Source organism: Silene latifolia, chromosome 5 (assembly GCF_048544455.1).
Source record: "Silene latifolia isolate original U9 population chromosome 5, ASM4854445v1, whole genome shotgun sequence".
In the NCBI taxonomy this organism is placed as follows: domain Eukaryota; kingdom Viridiplantae; phylum Streptophyta; class Magnoliopsida; order Caryophyllales; family Caryophyllaceae; genus Silene; species Silene latifolia.
The window spans coordinates 30,618,810-30,642,198 of record NC_133530.1 but is presented as its reverse complement, the minus strand read 5'-3'; the positions used below and the strand labels follow the sequence as shown (position 1 = coordinate 30,642,198).

The window sequence follows — 23,389 nt, the reverse complement described above, 5'->3', positions numbered from 1 at the left end:
ATGAGCTTTCCCTTGTTCAGCTGTCAACTTAGATGCTCGGCTTTTGTCCTTGATCCCTTTGATGGTCTGCCTCCATCCTGAGGTAGTCCTCTGAGGATCTACGCCAATGATGAAGGTTGGTGAATCAAATTGTCTTTTATTAACTTCGTTAACGAGAGGAGTACATTCTAGAGCAAGACTCCCGACTTGAATTTCATTCTTTGGGTTTGGCAAGAATTCACAGCAATCCACAAATATTTTCCCGATAAACACCCCTTTCAAATGACATGGGCGGATAAGATGGGAATAATCGACATTGTCTTCGACAGAAACAAAGTTAGTGTGATCGCCAAACGGATTGGTGATGTTATTGGGTTTAACAGTTGGGATCGGGAGTGTTCCATTCTCGATCATGTCTTGGATTTCGTGCTTCAGTCGATAGCACCTTTCAGTATCATGGCCTTTCCCTTGATGAAAGGCACAGTAGGCATTTGGTTTATACCATTTACCTTGTTGATCAGCGGGAGGGTCCGGAGTTGGACCAATAGGCTTCAGCTTTCCTTGGGCTATGAGCCTTTGGAGTGCATCCGATATCGGTGAATGCCCTAGGTGTTTGGCGCTGCGACTTCTTCAATTGCCCTTCTAAGAGATTGATGGCTTCATCAATATGGGCCGTTGCTGGGGCCTTGCCCTTAGACGATGAGGCCCCTTGGTACCCTTTCGGCTTTTCAGCCTCTGCCCTTATGACATCATCTTCTACCTTTATCCCGATTCTTATCAATTCTTTGAAAGAGCCAAAATTCTGGTATTTCAGAGCATTGCGGTAAATAGGTCGTAGATTCTTTACGAACTTATCTACCATTTCAACTTCATCAGGCTTCTTGGCTAATTTCACGCTTTCAGCGCGCCATCTTGAAAGGAATTAAGTAAAGCCTTCTTTTTCTTTCTGCGTCATAACCTCTAGCGTTCTTATATTGGTCCGAATCTCGACATTGTCAGCATAGTGCTTACAAAACTCCACCGTGATATCTTCGAAAGTAGGGAAGTTCTTAAGGTCCAGATTATAGAATCACGCCTTCGGGTGTTCATCCAGAGATTGAGCGAAAATTTCAGAGAGCATGTCAGCAGGTACTCCCTTCAGTGCTAAGTACCCCTTATAGGCCTTAACATGGTGAACTGGATCTTCTGTGCCCTTAAACTTTGGGATATCAGTGAGTACCATGTTTGTGGGCAACTTATCCTGAATTGGGGCATAGGCCCTACCATTTTTGTAGTGGATATTCTTCCCCTGGGAGAGTTTCAGACGGTCTTCAATGAATTTTAACCGTTTCTCCAGATCAGTCAGAGGTGGGGTGGATGAAGAGGAATCTTCACCCATCTTGGATTCGATCTCATCCATTCTGGTCATCATGAGGTTCACGGCCTCGGTGAGTTTGTTAACAGCATCTTCCATTGCTTGACGTTGGGTTTTTGGCGGCCTTTCTACAAGAAAATCCCGAACCGAGTCAATATTTAAAGTAAGAGCCCCTGCACACTTAAGGACACGACACCAACTTGACTCAAGCAAAGACTCGACTTGAGACTGACTAACCAAAGGTTCGACTCACGGTTGGATTTAGACCTTGATTCATTTCAGACTCGACAAGACGACATGACTCAAGCTGTCATAGCTCGATTCTAAACTGGACTTGGTGTGACTAAACCCGTGATTGGACTAACATAGTCCTTAGGTTCGAGTGAAACGCCCTAAAGGGCCTAGCTTGGATGTTTCTGTGGACTATCCTAGACCAATTGGTCGACTAACATGACTCGAAGCCCAAGAGGTGAGCTTGGGTGACCCAACAAGGTCGTGTTCTAGACTCTCGGGGCAAAGCACGCCTAGCCCAACACGGCCAGGACCCGGACACGACTCGACGCATTTCATGCTTGGTTAAGGTTCGAGAAATATTTTGGATTTGAATTTGAAAAAAAAAAACGAAGGATCGATTTGAAAATGAGATTTGAAATGGGCAGCATGCCGGCTATAAAAGCTTATTTTGGCCGAAAATTCTAGTCCTATTTGGGCAGCATTCCGCGTTTTGAAAATCACGTTATTTGAAAGTAAGTTGTTCAAAAGTTCGGTTTTGAAATTGACATGGAAATTTTGAAAAGACTCGGGAAAAAACACCTTGCACATTGTCATTCTCATGTTATAAGGATGGATGCTCCTAGACATCTCTAAGTCTCGGCAAGTCTTCTACAAGAAGGTTTATTCCCTCCATCCTTTTGCGGTCTTATAGAGCAAGGGCCTTTAGGTAGAGTACCTAGAAGAGCATCCCCACCATCAAGAACCACGCGAGGCGGAGCGGAAGCAAGCAATGTGCAAGTTCCTGGCATAGTGGGACGTCGCCCCCCACGCATCACAAAGAAACGCTGGGACGGCCCGGGAAAGTCCTTAAGGGTTTATGCATGAATCGTAGCACTATGAGTAATGTTTTACTTTCCAATACTTTCTTTTCAAGTTTCACCTCGGAGGAAAAGACCCTAGAAACAAAGTGTAACTAGTCCTCTTTTCCCAATGAGTCGCCAAATCGTGGACAAGGCCCTCGGGAACTGCGTTCCGCGGGATCCACACTAGGCATAATCGACTCGAGGTTCTTTCGAATCGAATTAAGATAAATTAGAGTCGCCACCAAGTTTTTTGGGAACTTGGAACCGTTCAAGTCAACTTTACACCTTTCATCGAAAAGCATAAAGCCAATCGACTACGAGTGATTAAAGATAAAGACTTGTACCCTATATCACTCGATTAGAATGACTCTCGTAATCCAATGGTATTTAGACGGATCCACAAACCATAGATCTTGAGTAAGGGGTGAGGGTACGTGTTAGGAAGCCCATAAGGACACCTAACCCCGCCCGTCGATAACGGCCTCTACTAAGTCAAGTGTCGGATTTCAAACAAGGTCATAGCTACTACGATATGTGATATGCAAATATCGTTTTAAAACCCTAACATGTGACAACAATTTCTATGTCGTTTTAGATGCAACTAAACTAACTTTGTCAAAGTTGTAATTTAGCATGTGGGTTAATTGATCTAACAACATGTAAAGCAAACAAACAAGGCTTGATGGGAATGGGGGAGCCGTTGGGATCTACCCTATTACAACCCAGGCATTTCATGCCGACACAACAAGAAATTAAAGATACAACTCGATCTAAAATACAACGCTATACACAAAACCGTACAAGACGCATTATACGGCCAATTCGGCCTAGGGAAACGTGCATAAAGGGGTGGCCCACGGCTCACATGACTCAAGGCCTTGGGTCACTCCTCGTAATGCGTGCTTTCACTTAATCTTATCGAATTAGACATTGGGTCACACACCAAAGCATGCATTAGCATAAATCGGGCCATGTTGCTTTAAACAACATGCGATTTACTACGCTCTTACATGCATTAGGGCACAACCATCTAACCAAACAAGACTAAGGTTTTTGAAAGAGGTTTTGACTCGATAAGAGAAAACTAACTTGAAAATTACAAACAAACTACCAAACACGACTCGATAAACAAAGTAATTATAAGATACGAAATAACGAGATAAAGATGAGAAAACAACGAGAAAAGGGACTACAAGGACACGGCCAAACACAGCCTACACGATCTAGCATACCCTAATCCTTAGGTTAGATTCATTAGGTTAGATAGATGATTGCGAAACGGGATAGGAAACAAGTTAGAAAACGAGTTAGAAACAACGTTGATCGATTGGAAGGATGTCGCGCAAAGGTGTATTTTACACGGCCTAAGGGGTCAAATTAGGTCAAGTTCGCTAATTAAATTAACTCATCGAGTGTTAATAAGAAGGTGCTAATCACGCACTCTTATACTAGCGAGAAATTATGTGAAAGAGAGAGATGTATTCAATTAAGTTCTGTAATTGTTAATTGGTTTTAAAAGCTATGTCGATGTACTCTAAAGTGTCTAATTAGGTTATTAAACTGATCTAATATCATCTAAACGAGTTATATGTTAACAATCAGAGGTCATACTAACATGTAAATGGTCCAGGGGTAGGTCGAATCACATGAGAGAAGAGAGGGGTCAAAAGCGAAGAGCGAAGTCAGAATTTGTTTTATTAATGCCCTACCTTGAACACGAGGATATGTAAATGAGACGGGGGTGTACGACCGACTGATGTAGCGGTTTCTTTCCCATCTCAAGTCAACGCGGGTGTTCATGGTGGTACTTTAACTCATACTCGGACTAAACTAGTTTCATAGTTAATAAGAACAAACGATAAACAAAAACGATAAACAAACAAAAACGAACTATAAAAAAACAAACATAAAAAACGAAATAATAGGGAGAAAGAGGAGGATTTGATGCACCCTCAACCTACATGTATCGTTGACACCGTCTTGGGTCGTAATCGATCGTAGATTTTATCTCGAGAGGCCGTCGTCGACGAAGAAACAAAGCAAACAACACGTTTTTTGCAAATCTGGACAGCAACTTTCAAACAGCGATTTCTCTCTCGTTTCACGGTGAAAATTCGATTTAAAAGATGTTTTGAAAACTAGAAAGAGAGGAGAACAGAGATCTTAAAACAATCCCTGCTCGTTTTGAGTTATTGGGCACGAAAAACGAGCAAAAACAGAACTGGACAGACAGGAAAGGCCGCGAAAACAGAGTGTATAACACTCTGTTTTTCGAGGGAATTCGTGTACTCTCAAGGGCAATTTGGCTCGTAAATCTTTGTCTAATGTGTAGATGGATGTTGTATGGTTAATTTGGAACAAGAAACTCGAATTTTGATGGAGGTTTGAAGGGAGAACGAAAGGTTTCAAAGAGGACACACAAACTGATTCTCAGTTTGCAAGTCGGTTTTGTCGAGGGTTTTTGAAAGGCAATTAGGGTTTGTTTCTGGGGTTTAAAGCTTGTAAGTGACGGTAGTATGTATGGAGAACTTAAAGGAATAAATGTATGGTGAAGGGTGGGTATTTATAAGGAGTTAAGGTAGGGTTTTAGAGGGGAGAGGCAGACGGGCTCATTTGCGCATAGCTGCTGTCTAGCAGCTTTTGTGAGGGTTTGAGAGGCTTTGTGAGGGGTTTTCTTGGTGGTTAAGCTAAGGAAGTATAGGTAGGATACTAGGGTATGGTTTAGGGTTAATGGGCACGGGTTTTGCAGGTGTTTGGAGCGGGTTTTGGACTCGGGTTTGAGCTAAACGAAAACAGGGGGCTGCTTGTGTCGTGTTGTTTGGGGCCTGTTTTGGAGTGTTGGAGACGGGTTTTGTGGAGGGGTTTCATGGTGGGTTTGGACGTGGAAATGGTGGGTAGTGTGGAGTACGGGTTGGTGATGATGGGTTGCGGGTTTGGACCAAGTTTTGAGCAAAACAAACGGGCTATGTTGAACACGGGTTGGGAAGGAGTTGGGCTATGTTGGGGGGCTTGGGACGAGATTTGGGATGTGGATAAGGGGGTTCGAACTGGGGTTGGATGGGTAGAAGCCTAGGTTGGTTAGTGTACTCGAGATTCGTGCCAACTCGTAAAGAAAACGGGCTCAAAAACCGAGCTATAATCGAGCTCCAAAACGCGTGTTTAAAACGAGTTTTTTTTATTTTTAAATCGATTTTTCAAATCGATTAACACATTAAAATAAATGATTTTTCAAATCAAATACACTCATAAAATGATTTTTCAAATCAATTATTTATTTTACTTTCAATAAAATAAACTTGAGAAAATAAATTCAAAATAAAATAAAATAAAATGAATTCACCTTAAAAAAGCTTTAATTTAAATATCATTTAAATTAATAAAATACTCCGTCGACAACGCTCATTCTACATCGTAAAACGAACCCAAATAATGACAATGACAACTAAAGGATACATGTGTCCTATCATCATCGGGTGTTTGTCGGGTTCTCTATAAATTCCAATATCGACGGATACGGGTATCTACATCGCAGTTAACACTCGCGAAAGAACAAGCCGAGCCTCTACCGACATGCAATTCAGTTAGTGCAACGAATTTCCAAGTTGGCTTTACTTATGAAAAGCCAAAAGTACCGAGAAGATGGTTTTAATAGTCGACGATACCAGGAGGATGATTTAGACGAGTTTTTGGAAGAAATACTTGCTGCGTGTGCTGTAAACACTCGATCGAGTGATTTTTCCACTCGATCGAGCAATTTAATTCATCCTACCACTCGATCGAATGAAATTACAGGTCGATCGAGTAGTGCACAAGTTGATGTTGGTCGATCGAATGACTTTCTTACTCGGTCGAGTAACTTTGCTGAGGAAATCACTCGATCGAGTGATAAAAATGGTCGATCGAGTGAAACAGAAGAAGAAAATGGTCGATCGATCGATAAAAGTACTCGATCGAGTACTTTGAGTGGCGGGGATCCTAATTTACTATCTAATACCTCCACCGTGTCATCTTCCCCTGTTGTGGAGACGTCACACGTTGATAAAGGTAAAGGAAAAGTTGCGGGTCCACTCGTTGCTACCAGGTTACCCTTTCCAGGCCGTCTGAAGGACGCAAAGATCGAGCGACAGTACAGTATGTTTGTGGACGTTGTGAAGAACCTCCAGGTAACTGTCCCTTTTTCCGAACTTGTTACTCAGGTACCCACTTACGCCAAGTTTATGAAAGACATTTTGACGCGTAAGAGAAATTTGAGTGAATTTGAGACGATTTCACTCATGGAAGAGTCCAGTAATTTACTTTTGAATAAGAGTCCGCCTAAAATGAAAGACCCGGGCAGCTTTTCTATTACTTGTGTTATAGGCAACATGGTTATTGATAAGGCCCTTTGCGATTTAGGTGCCAGTGTCAGTGTCATGCCCCTTCCTGTCTGCAAGAAACTGAAGATGAGTCATTTTAAAGTGACTAACATTACCCTACAGATGGGTGATAGATCTGTTAGGAGTGTAATACCCGCCCTTTTAGGGACCCTTTGACCGTCGTTGACCGACCTTGGGAGTGGAAGTAGTCTTAGGAAAGTGTGCCAAAACTTGTTTGGGCTGCGTGTTGAGAGTGGTACTCGATAGAGTAGAGGCTACTCGATCGAGTAGCTAGGGTACTCGATCGAGTAGGGGGCCACTCGATCGAGTAGGTTGGGTACTCGATCGAGTACCGCGTTTTCAGCGAGGGTTTTATATCGCGTTTTGTTAAATCCGCAAACCACTTCCGCCACTTTCCTCCTATCCTTCAGTCGCCCCTTTCCCTTCCCTTCACCTCAAAACCTCCATGGACGCCTTTTGAAGATTCTTGAGCCTTAGGAGAGCGTCTCTTGAGTCGGGTAGCGGTCTTTTGCTGAGTTTCCCCTTAATAGGTATGTCATATTCATCATCCGTGCCTTTGTTTCTATAGTTAGGGTTTTGCTTCTAGTAATAGATATTTTCATGATGGTAATAGGCTTTGCTTGTGCGCTGGATACTTTGTTTGTCGGCATGGATTGGTTGCGGATGCGTAAAGGTAGGATTTCCTACTCAGTATTAGTCCCATAATGGGATATTGGTGATGTGCTGTAGTTAGTTGTTTGATATGATGATTGTGATTGTGATTGTGATTGTGATTGTGATTGGTTGTCTATGGCTCTCGAGATGCGTTCTCGGCTGAGTGGGGTCACTTGCGGGAGTGACTTCACGCCCTAGTTTCGCCCTTCGTGGAACCCGCCACGAAAGGGGATGTGCACATTAATGGGACAGGGTTATCGCTCGTATGATGAGCGGGGCTTAGGTGGGAACGGCTGCGGTCCCCCACTGGCAGGGCTGGTCCAGTGGACGATCGATGATGAGTTTGGTTGGATTATTGTGATTATGGTTGGGACCGTTGTCATTGTTCGAATTGTTGATTGTAGTTGCCGTTGTCTTGTCTTATCTCAAGATCGACCTTGTTTGGTTGTTTGTTTGTTTGTGTCCGCCGTGATCCCTTATGGTGAGCAATCGGTCTTAGCGGTGTTGATGTTGTGGATAGCCGGAGTCAGGGCAGGGATGAGTCCTCACGAGATATGATGGTCATAGCGAGTAGTCTTTGAGTTGTACCTTGTATTGTATTTTGGTTTGAATCACTTGTAATAAAGCTTAATAGTTCTTTTATTGACGTTTGATAACTACTTTCCTCAGGTGACCGAGATGGTAACGCCCTTATATGCTAAGGAAGGCCTAGTTAAGGCTCCTCTGGATATGGGGGTGTTACAAAGTGGTATCAGAGCGACGATTTTGGAACCTGTAACAAATGAACATAATGAACGTAGAGAGTCTAATAAAATGAACCTGGTGTATGTGTAATGGGAGCCCCGGCTGATGCTAGATTTTGGGTGAGTAGGCGCCCTCATTTCAAAATCTTGGCCCCATGACGCTTAAGCCAGTCACATGGAGTGGGAATGTGGAGTCCGTGTGTCTATGTGTGTTATGTATGTTAATTGTGCCGGAGCTACCTCCGGTTAAGTTTTGTTAGAAATTAATAGAGGTGTGATAGTAATGTTTGGGCCGAGTATGGTAATTATTGATAAGATTATTGAAGCTCGTTGGATGAGTAGCGGGCTTATATGATGGTTATGAGATATGTGACGAAAATTTATGTAGCTTACATGATGGTAATTATAGTGTAGTGAGTTATAATTCGAGATATAGCGTATGGTAATGCGTTATTGCCTTATAGGATGGTCGAAATTTTTCCGCTGCGTAATAGTTGATTCATGCAGGGTGAATTGCTTATGATAGAATGTAGGACATGATCGAATGAGTTGTTCAAAAGTATGCATTATGCGAGAGGTGATAGATTCATTTATTATGAAAATTATGCAATTACATGACAAATGAAAGAATGAACGAATGGTAAGTTAAAAGTTTCAATTTAGTAGTAATATATAAAGTAGGCTTAAATGTAATACGATGACGTGATTATGTTTACGGAAGGTTGAGTAGAAAGGTAAACCGAGTAGAGTAATGGGTGTAGTGTACGTGAAATGAACTTCATTTATTTGACAATATGGTAGGCTTTGTTAATAATAGTAATGCGCGAACGAACTTGACAATGAGTGCCGAATTCCGAACTTAGTTGGAATCAACACGCGGTGTTGTTTTTGCAGGAATCTTCAAGTTACTCCGTACTTATGACCAAGTACTTAACTATACTTGACCGAGTGCGAGTGCTTGCTTGACCGAGTAGACCTCACTCGATCTAGTTAGGAGGCGATAACGTCGGGATTTGGAAAATTTCCTGCAGATACTCGACGATTTAGCCCCTACTCGATCGAGTAGGGTGGTACTCGATCGAGTACCCCAGACACTCGATCGAGTAGGTTACTGTGCAGTAATTCCTACGGGTTTTCTTAAAACCCTCCATCTTTCTATTTCTTCTCCTTATTCCTCTATATTTCGACACACCCATCCTAAATCACTCTCAAATCCCTTATTCCCTCTCAAATCCTCTCTTTCTCTTGGGTTAGTAGTGATTCTTGGGATTGATTTTCTTGTTTAATTCGTTTCTTTACCTTACTAATCAATCAAGGTATGTTATTCTTCTTAATTTATGTGATTTGTTACTTTGAATGTGTTAAAATAGTGTAATAATCTGAAATTTTCGATTATAATGATCAATTTGGTGCTTTTAATTGTTGAAACATGATTCACATGCCTTCTTTCCATGTTTGTTGGTGGTTAATTGCTGTAAATTAGATTAGAAATTGCAAAATTGAACCCGAAATTTCTAGGGTTTCCAAAATTGAAATCGATTTTTGGTTGTTTTACAATGATTAGATGGAAGAATTGAGCCTTAAGTATTGTTTATATCATGTTGGGGGATAGATTTTTGGTGATTTTACCTTAGAAAGTTGCCTTAAAACTCCGTCTTAAAAGTGCCTTAAGTGGAAATTCGTGATTTATAATTGAAGAATTGAGGTTGTAATTGACATATAAGCATGAGTTGAACTTCATTATGCTAATAGAATCGATGAGTGATGAATATATGCCCAAATTTTCACAGCTGTAAAGACCGTCTGCAAATTTTAGTTGAGTTGTTGAACATAACATGAAAGTGATGATGATATGCCATGAATTATTCTTTCTCTTGAAGTAGTAACATGAAATTAGCAATGTAAATGGAACGACCTTTAGGAGCATGCTAGGATATTCGAATTGCTGAGAATATGTGTTCACATGCCAAATTTTCATAATTGCGGTTTATAAGTGGCTACAAACTGAGACTATATGTTAAAATTGAGGGAACTATTGATGAAATGTGTGTACCTAGCTGAGCATCTAAGTTTAATGGCATGATTTATGTGCTTCAAATATGGAACTAGTTGATGAGTTAGTGAACTTGCTAAGTATATAGAACTCAAATCGTATGAATATATGCCTACATGTTTTATACAAATTGTTTGACCATATGCCTTAAGCAGATGCCGAGACTGAACCTTGGACTACGCCAAAGCAAATGAGGGAGGGGTAACCCACCTGAGTTAGGGGAAGGAAGTGGGCCGGTGGTACCGCAGATCCCCCGAATACCCTACAGTTGTTTTTGTTGACTTTAAGCAAAGGGAGCGTTTTGTAGCCTTACAAAAACGCAAATTGAGACCTACAAAGTGTATAGACACCAGTGTATTAGAGGAGTTAGAGATAGAGACGGATGTCCGTCACATATTCGAGACCTTGGGTTTTACGGGTTTGTATAGGCTGAGGAAGCCTACTTACCCTTTTCTTACCTTGGAGTTCATGAGCTCTTTTAACTATGACCCGGCGGGTCAGACTGTCGAGTTTAGATTGATGAATACCAGTTTCCTGTTGACTATGGACCTGTTTGCCTCTCACCTTGGGTTGGCCAAGCCTCCCAAGGACTCCTTTACCGACATCCCAGCTGAGTGCGGCGTCTGCCGCCTAATGCCTTGCTTGACTGGGAAGCAAGCTCCCACCTCTAGCAAAGATCTTTGATTAATGATGTTCAAAGATATTACCTTGAGAGTCTTTCTCTGTTCTCTCTCGAACCTCCTCTATGACCGTAAGGATATCAGTAAATTGAACAACCATGAAGTCTTACTCTTGATGTCGTACCTCAACCCGGAGCGGGCCGGGGAAAGTGGTCTTTAATGCTCCTTCTATAGTTTGTGCTGCTCTTGCCTTGATGGCTTCTTCCTCTTCCCGGTACCTGAGTTGTGGTGCCATTGCCACTCGGTTAGCTGAAAAGCTAACCTCCTTTGAGGCTTCTCCGGCGTACGTGCCTCTAGCTACCCCAGTGCCTACCATGGATCGTGAATACTACCTCGACCTGAAATGGTTGAGGACCTTGGCTGACGGCAGCCTAGCATGGAGGGTGCATGGGATGAGTTGGATGAAAATTCCAGCTCCCGAGCACCTCCCACCCACGGAGCCCTTGGAGCCGACAGTAGTGACGGTGGACTCCGATGATAAGGAGGGGGAGGATGAGGACGTGCCCCGCCGCCTGCTGCACCTATCTCATCGACGGCGCCATTCTCACGGAGATGCGGAGCCGACGAAGGGTGAGAATGCGGGAGTGCGGGTGGCGAGAGAGACCCAGAGTGGTGAGGGGACCCCGTCGAGTGAGAGAGAGGGCCTCGGAGACTAAGTCACAACTGATCACTACACAAAGCGGCAGCGCAGCCCTTTTCCATGCTACCCTTACCTCGACACCCGGAGACGCGATCCGATTACCGCGGAGAGAGTGTCATCTACTTTGACACTCCGGAACATGCATGAGATGGCCTACGCGCGGGGATAGGGATGAGAGGGACCGCATCCGGTGTGGTGGAGCGGAGTCGGGGACTACACGGGGGTTTTCCATTCCTACGGGGTGGATCAGTCGACATGGGGGCACCTCGGTCTTTCCCTTACGGTGGCTTGACCCCATGGTACGTGGGCCCGGGAGCAGGAGCAGGAGGTGATGCGGGGGTGGGTTCATCAGGTGCGGGCATGGCCGGAGGTGGTGGAGGTGATGATGAGGTGATGTTCGAGCAAAGAAGAACGGCAGCAGGAGGAGTGATACTCCTCGTCCTTATCTTTGTTGATAGTAGTTGATGTTAGATGGTGATATTGTTGTTAAATTTTGGTAGTTATTTCCTTTTAGTATTGAAACTTAGTCGGATTTGTATGATTGGCCATAAGGCCGGAATTGCTACACTAACCTTTTGCAGGATTATTGAGAGTCGGGGCGTCATCCCGACTCAATTTATGTGACAGTCATGTGTTATATGTTGGTTTACGACGGGTTATGAAAAGTACTTGACTGCGGGTACTCGACAGAGTACCCCACACTCTATCGAGTAGTGCGGGAAAGGAAGAAAGGAGACATTCGATCTCGGGCTACTCGATCGAGTAGCCAAGACACTCGATCGAGTAGCATGGCACTCGATCGAGTACCGCTAGTTACTCGATCGAGTAGCACGTTACTGAGGGGGTTTTTGGAAATTAAAAATGTTCAACTGTTTTATATTTGCGAGTTTAATGTTTAAAGTAGTTGTGAGTGCGTAGTAACACCTTTAAACCGTTAATTCATATGTTGCAAGTTGTGGTTGAACTTTTATAAGCATAGTTGTCACGATTAGTGAAGCGGTAATCATTTTCTTGTTACTTTAATATTGCATACGCCTCTTTACGATCTACTTATCGGAGTTGTAACTCCGCCTATATTTGTGCATATCATTTTAACGTGTGTTGTCAATGGTAACTAGTTATTCCGGTGACTTGCGTATGATCTCTAAATTAACGAGTATGTAGTTAGAGAGTAATGTCCACAACAAATAATATGGTTTCCTTTAATGTTAAGATACAATACGCGTTGACATTTGGGTGGTGAACTTCGGGGACGAAGTTCCTTTTTAGAAGGGAAGAGTAATGTCGCGAAATAAAAAGGCTGTTTTTGAATAATGCTTTGCTTGTTTACAATGTTGTTGGTATTATGTTTTGCTTTAATTACAAAAATTTCTGAGATATAACGAATTACTTTAGTTATTTAAAGTGAAGGGGTTGTATGTTTCAAGAGACGGTCATGAAAAATAGTTATAGTGTGATAAATCGTGCTCGAATCACGTTGCCAAGTAACATGGTGGCGTTGGTTGTACCATATGATAATTAATGTGAGACATGTCCTGATCGATAGTTTGATAGTCGAAATCGTATATCGGCACCGTATGTCGGGTGATCGTAGATGGTGATTCGCATGACGAGCTTGATGTTTCATAGGTATATAGAGTAACGGTTAACGGTAATAGTGCTTGCATGATAGTAGTAAAAGTCTTTAGAGATAAGTATAGACGGTGATGATGATGACATGGAGGGGGATGGTGTTTCCAGGGAGTAGTGGGTTGAGCGGGAGGATGAGTGAGGTGTTGTGCTCGTGTCTCAAGTGGGAGTTGGGTGAGGTGAACTTCGGGGACGAAGTTCTTTTTAAGGGGGGAAGACTGTAATACCCGCCCTTTTAGGGACCCTTTGACCGTCGTTGACCGACCTTGGGAGTGGAAGTAGTCTTAGGAAAGTGTGCCAAAACTTGTTTGGGCTGCGTGTTGAGAGTGGTACTCGATAGAGTAGAGGCTACTCGATCGAGTAGCTAGGGTACTCGATCGAGTAGGGGGCCACTCGATCGAGTAGGTTGGGTACTCGATCGAGTACCGCGTTTTCAGCGAGGGTTTTATATCGCGTTTTGTTAAATCCGCAAACCACTTCCGCCACTTTCCTCCTATCCTTCAGTCGCCCCTTTCCCTTCCCTTCACCTCAAAACCTCCATGGATGCCTTTTGAAGATTCTTGAGCCTTAGGAGAGCGTCTCTTGAGTCGGGTAGCGGTCTTTTGCTGAGTTTCCCCCTAATAGGTATGTCATATTCATCATCCGTGCCTTTGTTTCTATAGTTAGGGTTTTGCTTGTAGTAATAGATATTTGCATGATGGTAATAGGCTTTGCTTGTGCGCTGGATACTTTGTTTGTCGGCATGGATTGGTTGCGGATGCGTAAAGGTAGGATTTCCTACTCAGTATTAGTCCCATAATGGGATATTGGTGATGTGCTGTAGTTAGTTGTTTGATATGATGATTGTGATTGTGATTGTGATTGTGATTGGTTGTCTATGGCTCTCGAGATGCGTTCTCTACCTGAGTGGGGTCACTTGCGGGAGTGACTTCACGCCCTAGTTTCGCCCTTCGTGGAACCCGCCACGAAAGGGGATGTGCACATTAATGGGACAGGGTTATCGCTCGTATGATGAGCGGGGCTTAGGTGGGAACGGCTGCGGTCCCCCATGGCGTGGTTGGTCCAAAGGTGGACGATCGATGTGTGTTTGGTTGGATTATTGTGATTATGGTTGGGACCGTTGTCATTGTTCGAATTGTTGATTGTAGTTGCCGTTGTCTTGTCTTATCTCAGATCGACCTTGTTTGGTTGTTGGTTTGTTCGTATCCGCCGTGATCCCTTATGGTGAGCAAAATCGGTCTTAGCAGTGTTGATGTTGTGGATACCGGAGTCCGGCAGGATGAGTCCTCACGAGATATGATGGTCATAGCGAGTAGTCTTTGAGTTGTACCTTGTATTGTATTTTGGTTTGAATCACTTGTAATAAAGCTTAATAGTTCTTTTATTGACGTTTGATAACTACTTTCCTCGGGTGACCGAGATGGTAACGCCCTTATATGCTAAGGAAGGCCTAGTTAAGGCTCCTCTGGATATGGGGGTGTTACAAGGAGACCCTTAGGTATCTTGGAGGACGTGCCTGTGAAAATAGGCAAGCTTTACATCCCAGTAGATTTCATTGTTTTGGATATAGCTGAGGACACTCGGACCCAAATTATCTTTGAAGGAAAAGTAGATCTCATTACTAACATATTCATATATGTTTTATGTTAATTTAATCATAAAATTAAATGGTGATCTTTATGCATGCAAACTAATAAACAATATAAAGAAGAAACCATCATCTTACATTGTGATTTTCGGATTTATGGGCACAAGTGAGTTCACCTACTCACTTGTTCTTGAGCTCTCCAAATGGAAGAACAAGGATTCAAGTGTAGAATCCCTCCCAAAGGCATATACCCAAGGAATACATCTTAATAAACCAATACTATTTAGATCTAGTAATAATATTAGTTTTACAATAAAATGACACAAAATAAATTGTATTTTGGCTCTTGAAAATTTCGGTCAAGAGGTGGTGTTTTTGTGAGATTTTTATTTCTCTAGATTTCACAATATGTAGAGAGTATATTAATTTTCTCACACTAGAAAATTATCATGTTGTATGAATGAATTAAATTGGAAAAAGAAAACCCTCTCTTTTCTTTTCATTTTGGCCGAAAATATGGCTTTGGGTAGGTTGCCCAATAGCTTTTATTTTTGCTCTTCACAAGAGACTAGGCATGCAAGCCTACTACCTTGTGTTATGATTGTGTTTCCATTTAAAAATAAATAACACAATATAAACTATACACACACCCATATTTTCGGTTTTAGGTATAAAATGGAGAATCCATTTTATTTTGTCATTTGTCAAATTTGTCACATGTAACATGTTACATGACATGTTACAATGCAATGTATTTCTATCATATTAAAAATCAACATACTCATAAAATATGTCATTTACAAAATCGACTAGTAATTCGTAATTACTCGTACCAAAAAGTTTCCAAATTATAAACTACAATATTCTGTATTTATAATAATTTATTCATTCCGTTTCAATTGTTTCTGTAAACAATAATTTCATCCAAGTAATAAAATAATTCGATTACTTAGACAGTGTCTTATTTAATCATATTTACAATAAGATACGTAAATTATACTCACAAAATCATCCGTCAATTTTAAGCAATTTAATTAACTCGTATCGGTATACGATCAATTAAATAATCAATTAAGAGTATTTCCCTATAGGTATGACCTAAGGGGATCAACTGATCACCACCGTCGCACGACAGTAATGTCAAACTCTAGTCAGCCAATCATTACCGATATGTGTGGACCATTGATCGTAGAAATATTACATCCCATATGTATTCTTAAAATGAGATTTAATAATGATATTTAAATCATGTGATCGCACTATTGTTGAGGACACATTTCCCAACAATCTCCCACTTGTCCTCGACAAGTGTGCGTCACCAATTCTCTTGTCCTATTACTATCTCCCACTCAATGCAAGGTGTCTTTCAGGTCGTACTTGCAAGTGATCATATCGAGAGTGGTTTCCTCGATTTGGAGAATAACTGATTGACCGGATTTATCTATCATAGATACCTTCCGAGCGTGGCCACGCATTTCCAGTTCATTACTCCTCGAGTGGCCCTGAGATATTGTTATAACCCTGACAAGGGGGTGGACAATTCCTATCGCACTTATTCCCTTCGACTAGCCACATCCATCATAACCCAAAATATGCCCATTTGACCCCATTTACGAAGGTCGTAGTAACACAAATCAAAGTTAATCTGAAACTGTGCCATCTTAGGTGAATAGTCTTTAGTCAAAAGAATCGACTCATTAGAATACTATAGCAGCTCTCGCCACGACCAGGCTATATAAATTTGCCATAACTCTATAAGCGGTCATAAGGCCCGACAAAGTGTTCCTAATTGATGCCTATGTGATCGACTAGTCATCTCACATGACTGTATGGCACTTGAACTTGCCATCAATCGCATCACACTCTAGTCACTTCGAGACGTCACCTCATACAAGTGACTATGGGCGAATACAATGCTAATCCGTGTTCACTTTAACGGGGTTCAATTGTCTCCACAATCCGTTTGGATGTAACAAAGTATAATAAAAGAGTTTTAAAGTGAAACTCGAACGACAAATGCGATTATCACACATGAATAGTCAATGCCTGATTACTATTTCATGTTCTATAATCTAATTTGGTCTTGTACGTAGTTGTTCATTTCAATTCAATTGAAATGACATGACTCATCATGTTTAGCCTTTGAGAAGGCTTTGGTTAGTAGGTTTTATCAATTTCTTGTACCTTACTCAACCTCACTACATAGTCGTTTTCCTTTGTAATGTATACATTTGCATTACAAAACTTTCTGAGTACGTGTCGAGATCCAATCAAGACATAGGCCCTCTAGCCTAAGAATAGCTCCCACTGTTTTCACAGTGTGCGGGACTCATCCTTCTTGCACATCTCATGATCGCAAGTGTACTCAATTTCCGTTATAAATATCTCTTATTGTTCTTTATTGCCTAGAACGATTCTAGAAAATCTATTTCTTAAATAACATAACCACAATGGTATCTTAACCATCCTAATGTGTTTTGATTATGGTTTTTGTCGGAAACCATGTGCAACCTCAATTGTCAATTGTCACTTGTGTAACACCCTTACACAATATTGCATCTTAAACACTTTGCATCATAGCCTTAATGCTTCTGCCAGCACTTAAGAGTAATCTTTATGGCTTACTTGGTAAAGATTACTTAAATTCGATTCTGAAAACAATTCATCATACTCAAAGCATATGAAGTGTTATACATCATTTCCTTTTAATTGATCCGGCAGCGGAAGCAAATGGAATCAATCAAATATGTTCAATTAATTGAACTAGTCATGAATCTTATCAACGTAAGACTTCTTATTGACGCTAATATCATGTGGATTTATCTTCATAAAACCGGATATTCAAGATGTATTATAATACTCCAAAAGTCTTAAATCATTCTCGATGATCAATATGTCATCCACATATCGGACTAATTAAAACTTCCGTAACTCCCACTAAACTCCATGTATAAACACAACTTCTCGACTTATCGAGAAATGTTTTATCACATGATCAAAATGTTGATTCCAACTCATTGATGTCCTACTTAAGATCCTCTCTTAAGTTTCAGATTATCTTAGGATTGCAAGAATCTATAAAACTCATGACATGTATTGAATACATTCCTTCTATTGAAGAAGTGGATTTTAGATTCACTTGATGTATGCATATCCTCATAATGAAACACAATCCCTAAGAAGATCCAAATAGACTTAATCATTTCAATTAGTGCAAAACCCTTTGCAACCAATCTTGCTTTGAAATATCTCTTTATTAGTGCAAAACCCTTTGTCACTAATCAAGCCCTTTTGTTTCGGATTTTCATGGCTCTAAGCCTTGTATTGAGTTGTGACTTAAACACTCTTATGTAAGTCATATGTTCATTACTTTCTAGAAGTAATCAACTTGAATCAAACAATTTCTATTGTAAGTTATAAGCTCTTTACTTTCTTAAAAGTAGCATGAATTCATCATTTTTAACAAGTGACGAATTTAACCTCCTAGGTTTTACAGAAACAATATTTTACACAAAACGTCTCATGTAGCCAAGAAATACCAGTTTCTTGCGACATAACATTCTTTGTGGCTCTTGAATAATTTCTCCCACTCTGTCTTCTAGAAATAAACTTGTATTTTAGAAAGACAGCTTCATGAGCCGCAAACCCGTTGTGCTCGTGATAATTGAAAAGGGAAAAATGAGCATTTGTTTCTTGTGAAAACTTACAAACATGGTACATTACCATTTCATATCTCATATGATTTAGTGGAAAATAATTTAGACAAAAATGATAAATTCCCCAAAAGGATCAAGTAACTCAAAGTAACTTGATTGAAGTCCAAACCATATCGAATAGCGTTTGAATTCTTATCCAACCACACATTATTCCATAATGCGTGCTAAGAGAGATTAATTTGCGATTACTATATCACAATTCATTTGGCTTATATCAAAGTCTTCACTTTGATAATCCCATCACGACTAAATCGTAATTCCTTGAACTCTTTGAAATTCTTCAAAGATTTCTCTATTTACCTTATTAAGTGAACATATTAGCGTCAACTTAAATCGTTGGTAAAAGAAAATGATCAACCTATTTTGGATCGATGATTTACAACCTCGATCTCCTTTTCAACCAAAAGGCACGAGACATCTTGCTTTGAATACAAGATACGCATATACCATTAACAATCTAATGGTTTCAAGAGTACTCGATAAGTCTTTGCGTTCATCATTCCAAAATTTAAGGTTTAATCTTGGGTTACCAATTTGAGTCTTGCATCATCTTCATGATATATCATTCTAGTTTGGTTTAGAATATAATCACCTTGATTATGGGCTAGCCATACATCAAATCGTGGTGTATAGGGTCACAAAAAGTGAAAACCTCTTTCGTATCTTAACAAGTTTATATTCTTATTTAGAGTTTATGCACTTAATAGTCATAATTAAGTATAACTCCAAACCCGAAAACTAGATTTAGTACACAGTGACTCTATCTCTCGATATCATTGATGCTAGTCGTCATATTCTAATCATTCTATGCATCAAGTACAACGATGTAAACCACCACCGGTTTCTAATATTGACGAAGTAATACTAGCAAAATTTATGTTTAATCAAATAAACATTTAACGAAGAAGGTCCCATTAGATGTCCCACAACTAACTTGTTGATTCTTCAATAATTTGGGGTAGTTTCCTTTCTCGTGTCTAACATTTAAGACAATGGAAACTTTATCGGTCGGGATTGATAGGTTTAGTATCGTCATTCTCAACAACTTTACCTTTAACATTACCTTGTATCAATTCCATTATAATCTTTACTTCTTGAACCTCGTCCTCATCTTAACGGTTTAAGAGAATGCTCCCACTCAATTCAATGAATCTTTGCTTTGAGAAGCAAAATTGAATTCATGAAGATCACTCTTCATTTGTTCGTTTTAGTCTTAAAACTTTCATTGAAGTGGTTGCGTTATTTTGGTCAATTACGAATTCTTGACAAAACTAATTACCAAAACAATTTATCGCTTCAATGTACTTAATTCATTTAAGTACATGAAAAACAATCCATTGTAAGTAGATGTGTTAATCAAGAATCAAAAACCTGTTTGATAATGAATAACTTATATCTATACTCTTTACAAGAGATCCTTCCAATGGATAATATGAGGTTTTAGAAGAAAATTCATATTTGTCTTTAGTTACGATGTTTTAATGGAGATTTGAATCAAAAATCGAAATGATATCGTATATGATTGTGGTAAAGAAATAGAACAATATGATAACGGAATAATGAAAACAAAACAGTCATCGTTATATTAATACTTGAAAAACAAGTATAGCATTTACATAGTGACCTCTACCCAACTATGAAAATGATTCCAAGATCCAAATTCATATCAACTTAGGCACGGGGTAGCCGATGAAACCTTTATCAATATAACTCGGTGGATTAACCTTTTAATCGATTCTACTTTTAGAACTCTTGGTCGATAAAATTACTCTAACGTTTATCTATAGCCCAAAACACATCAACAAGGGCACGGGGTAGCCGATGAAACCCTTATCAATAACTTTTGTTGAGTTCAATCCAAATTTCGAATAAATGTGTCCATTATCCAAACCCACATTAACTTGGGCACGGGGTAGCCGATGAAACCCTTATCAACATGTATTCGGTGGATAGACATTTATCACCCACTTCCCCTACGTAACAAGGTTTGTACCCCAGGGTAGCCGAGTGCACTCCCTCGCGAAATAGGTTTTCATGGTTTCTACTATTTGGTAAGGCTATGTCTCAATTGATTGTTTTAGCGAGAGGTCATGTCAATTTATCATCTATCACGTTTTAAGTGAACTAAAGCGGTGAACTACGATAATTTTAATTGACACGGTCGATTAACTCGATGAAAGAAGATGCATGTTTTAGTTATGGCGATTTAGCGATGCATGCGACATAAAATAAAATGCAAGCATAAAAAAAAAATCCTAGTATGGCCTTTCCTAAAATAGAAAAACTATTTAACTATTACATATTCGGAAACCAACTCCATTGGTCCCTTGAACTTCGGTTGTGACACGCATCTCGAGGTAACACCGTCTTTATGTATCGCCATTCTTGAAGAAATCCGTCTTTGGGAACTCCGAGATGAATTTAAATTACATAATAAATTACATAATTTCCTATTATACATTTGTAACTAAAATAAAATAAATCTATTAAATTACAAAACGGTGATACGAGATCACAATAAAATTACAACCGAATCGATATTCCCATACATTTCGGGAAATACCAATTAAAATCTAAGGCCATACTAAGTAAAATTACATAATTCAAAAATTACATAAATTAAAATTATGACAATCATAAAGAAAATGCAGCATTATAATATGTATGAACATGCTCAATTTTATGCTAAATCGCCTTTAATTAGCCAATATCGTATATTATTCGGTTTTTACGGATTTGCGTGATTTCAACATTTTACAATCACAAAGATTACATAAATTCATATTTATGCATAAGTTAATTACCCTAACCTCTTAGGACTCAAAATTTAGTCTTCACTAATAATTTGACCATAATTAACTCATATTTATAAAATTGTTCATTAATGGACTAAAAATTACAAAAATAAGCTATAAACTTCAAATAAATCACAAAATTTCAAATAAATTCAAAATTAAAAATTTAAACTCATGAACATTCTGGAAAAATACCATGACACTCATAATGTTCAAAAACTTAGGTTAAAAATTTCGAAATTTTCCGGAAAAACAATGTTGCGGTTTATCGGTTTTAACAAAAATAATCATAAAAAATATGGAAAAATTATATTCATTAACTTTTCAATTTTAGATCTGAAAAAGATAATAAAATGCAACATTAGACGTTTTTCCTTAGTCATAGATTATGTTTTTTTAATTTTTTCACTAATAATGTCACTATTTATGCTATTTTTCTTCAAAAATCCATAAATCATGCAAAAAAACTTCACTATAGCCCATTATTTTATACACATCTTATAAAATTGCATGTGACAACATATTAAATTTCTATGACCAGATTCGAAATTTAACTCATATTAACCTATTTTTCACCTAAATCCGAATTTAATAATGAAAAATCCATTTTTCGAGCATAACAAGTCCAAAAATTATGAAACTTTACAAGTTATCTCAAAATAATATATGTGACAATATATCCAAAAATCAATGGAAAATTCGAAGTATAGCTAATTTTAGACCGAAAATGACATTTTTACTCATAAAATCATATTTAAATGCCATTATTGTATAATATGAACAATAAAAATCCGTAAAATTAACCAAAATATCCTAAAACATTTTAGGACCAGAAATATTAACATGCATGAATTAATTTCGTGATATATCATAATAACACAAATTTTGCAAGTTTTATATGTTATTCTTATAACTCGGAAAAACTTTTAACCGATTTGCATGCAAACAACCGTGGCTCTTGATACCGATTGAAGGAAAAGTAGATCTCATTACTAACATATTCATATATGTTTTATGTTAATTTAATCATAAAATTAAATGGTGATCTTTATGCATGCAAACTAATAAACAATATAAAGAAGAAACCATCATCTTACATTGTGATTTTCGGATTTATGGGCACAAGTGAGTTCACCTACTCACTTGTTCTTGAGCTCTCCAAATGGAAGAACAAGGATTCAAGTGTAGAATCCCTCCCAAAGGCATATACCCAAGGAATACATCTTAATAAACCAATACTATTTAGATCTAGTAATAATATTAGTTTTACAATAAAATGACACAAAATAAATTGTATTTTGGCTCTTGAAAATTTCGGTCAAGAGGTGGTGTTTTTGTGAGATTTTTATTTCTCTAGATTTCACAATATGTAGAGAGTATATTAATTTTCTCACACTAGAAAATTATCATGTTGTATGAATGAATTAAATTGGAAAAAGAAAACCCTCTCTTTTCTTTTCATTTTGGCCGAAAAAAAAGGCTTTGGGTAGGTTGCCCAATAGCTTTTATTTTTGCTCTTCACAAGAGACTAGGCATGCAAGCCTACTACCTAGTGTTATGATTGTGTTTCCATTTAAAAATAAATAACACAATATAAACTATACACACACCCATATTTTCGGTTTTAGGTATAAAATGGAGAATCCATTTTATTTTGTCATTCGTCAAATTTGTCACATGTAACATGTTACATGACATGTTACAATGCAATGTATTTTTATCATATTAAAAATCAACATACTCATAAAATATGTCATTTACAAAATCGACTAGTAATTCGTAATTACTCGTACCAAAAAGTTTCCAAATTATAAACTACAACATTCTGTATTTATAATAATTTATTCATTCCGTTTCAATTGTTTCTGTAAACAATAATTTCATCCAAGTAATAAAATAATTCGATTACTTAGACCGTGTCTTATTTAATCATATTTACAATAAGATACGTAAATTATACTCACAAAATCATCCGTCAATTTTAAGCAATTTAATTAACTCGTATCGGTATACGATCAATTAAATAATCAATTAAGAGTATTTCCCTATAGGTATGACCTAAGGGGATCAACTGATCACCACCGTCGCACGACAGTAATGTCAAAC

At 39.0% G+C, this 23,389-nt stretch overlaps 1 protein-coding gene across 1 annotated transcript in view; it reads left to right on the top strand.

The window, feature by feature from the left end:
• LOC141655169 (uncharacterized) overlaps positions 1 to 23,389 on the top strand; it is a 52,579-nt gene that overhangs the window by 6,849 nt on the left and 22,341 nt on the right. The window lies entirely within an intron of this gene.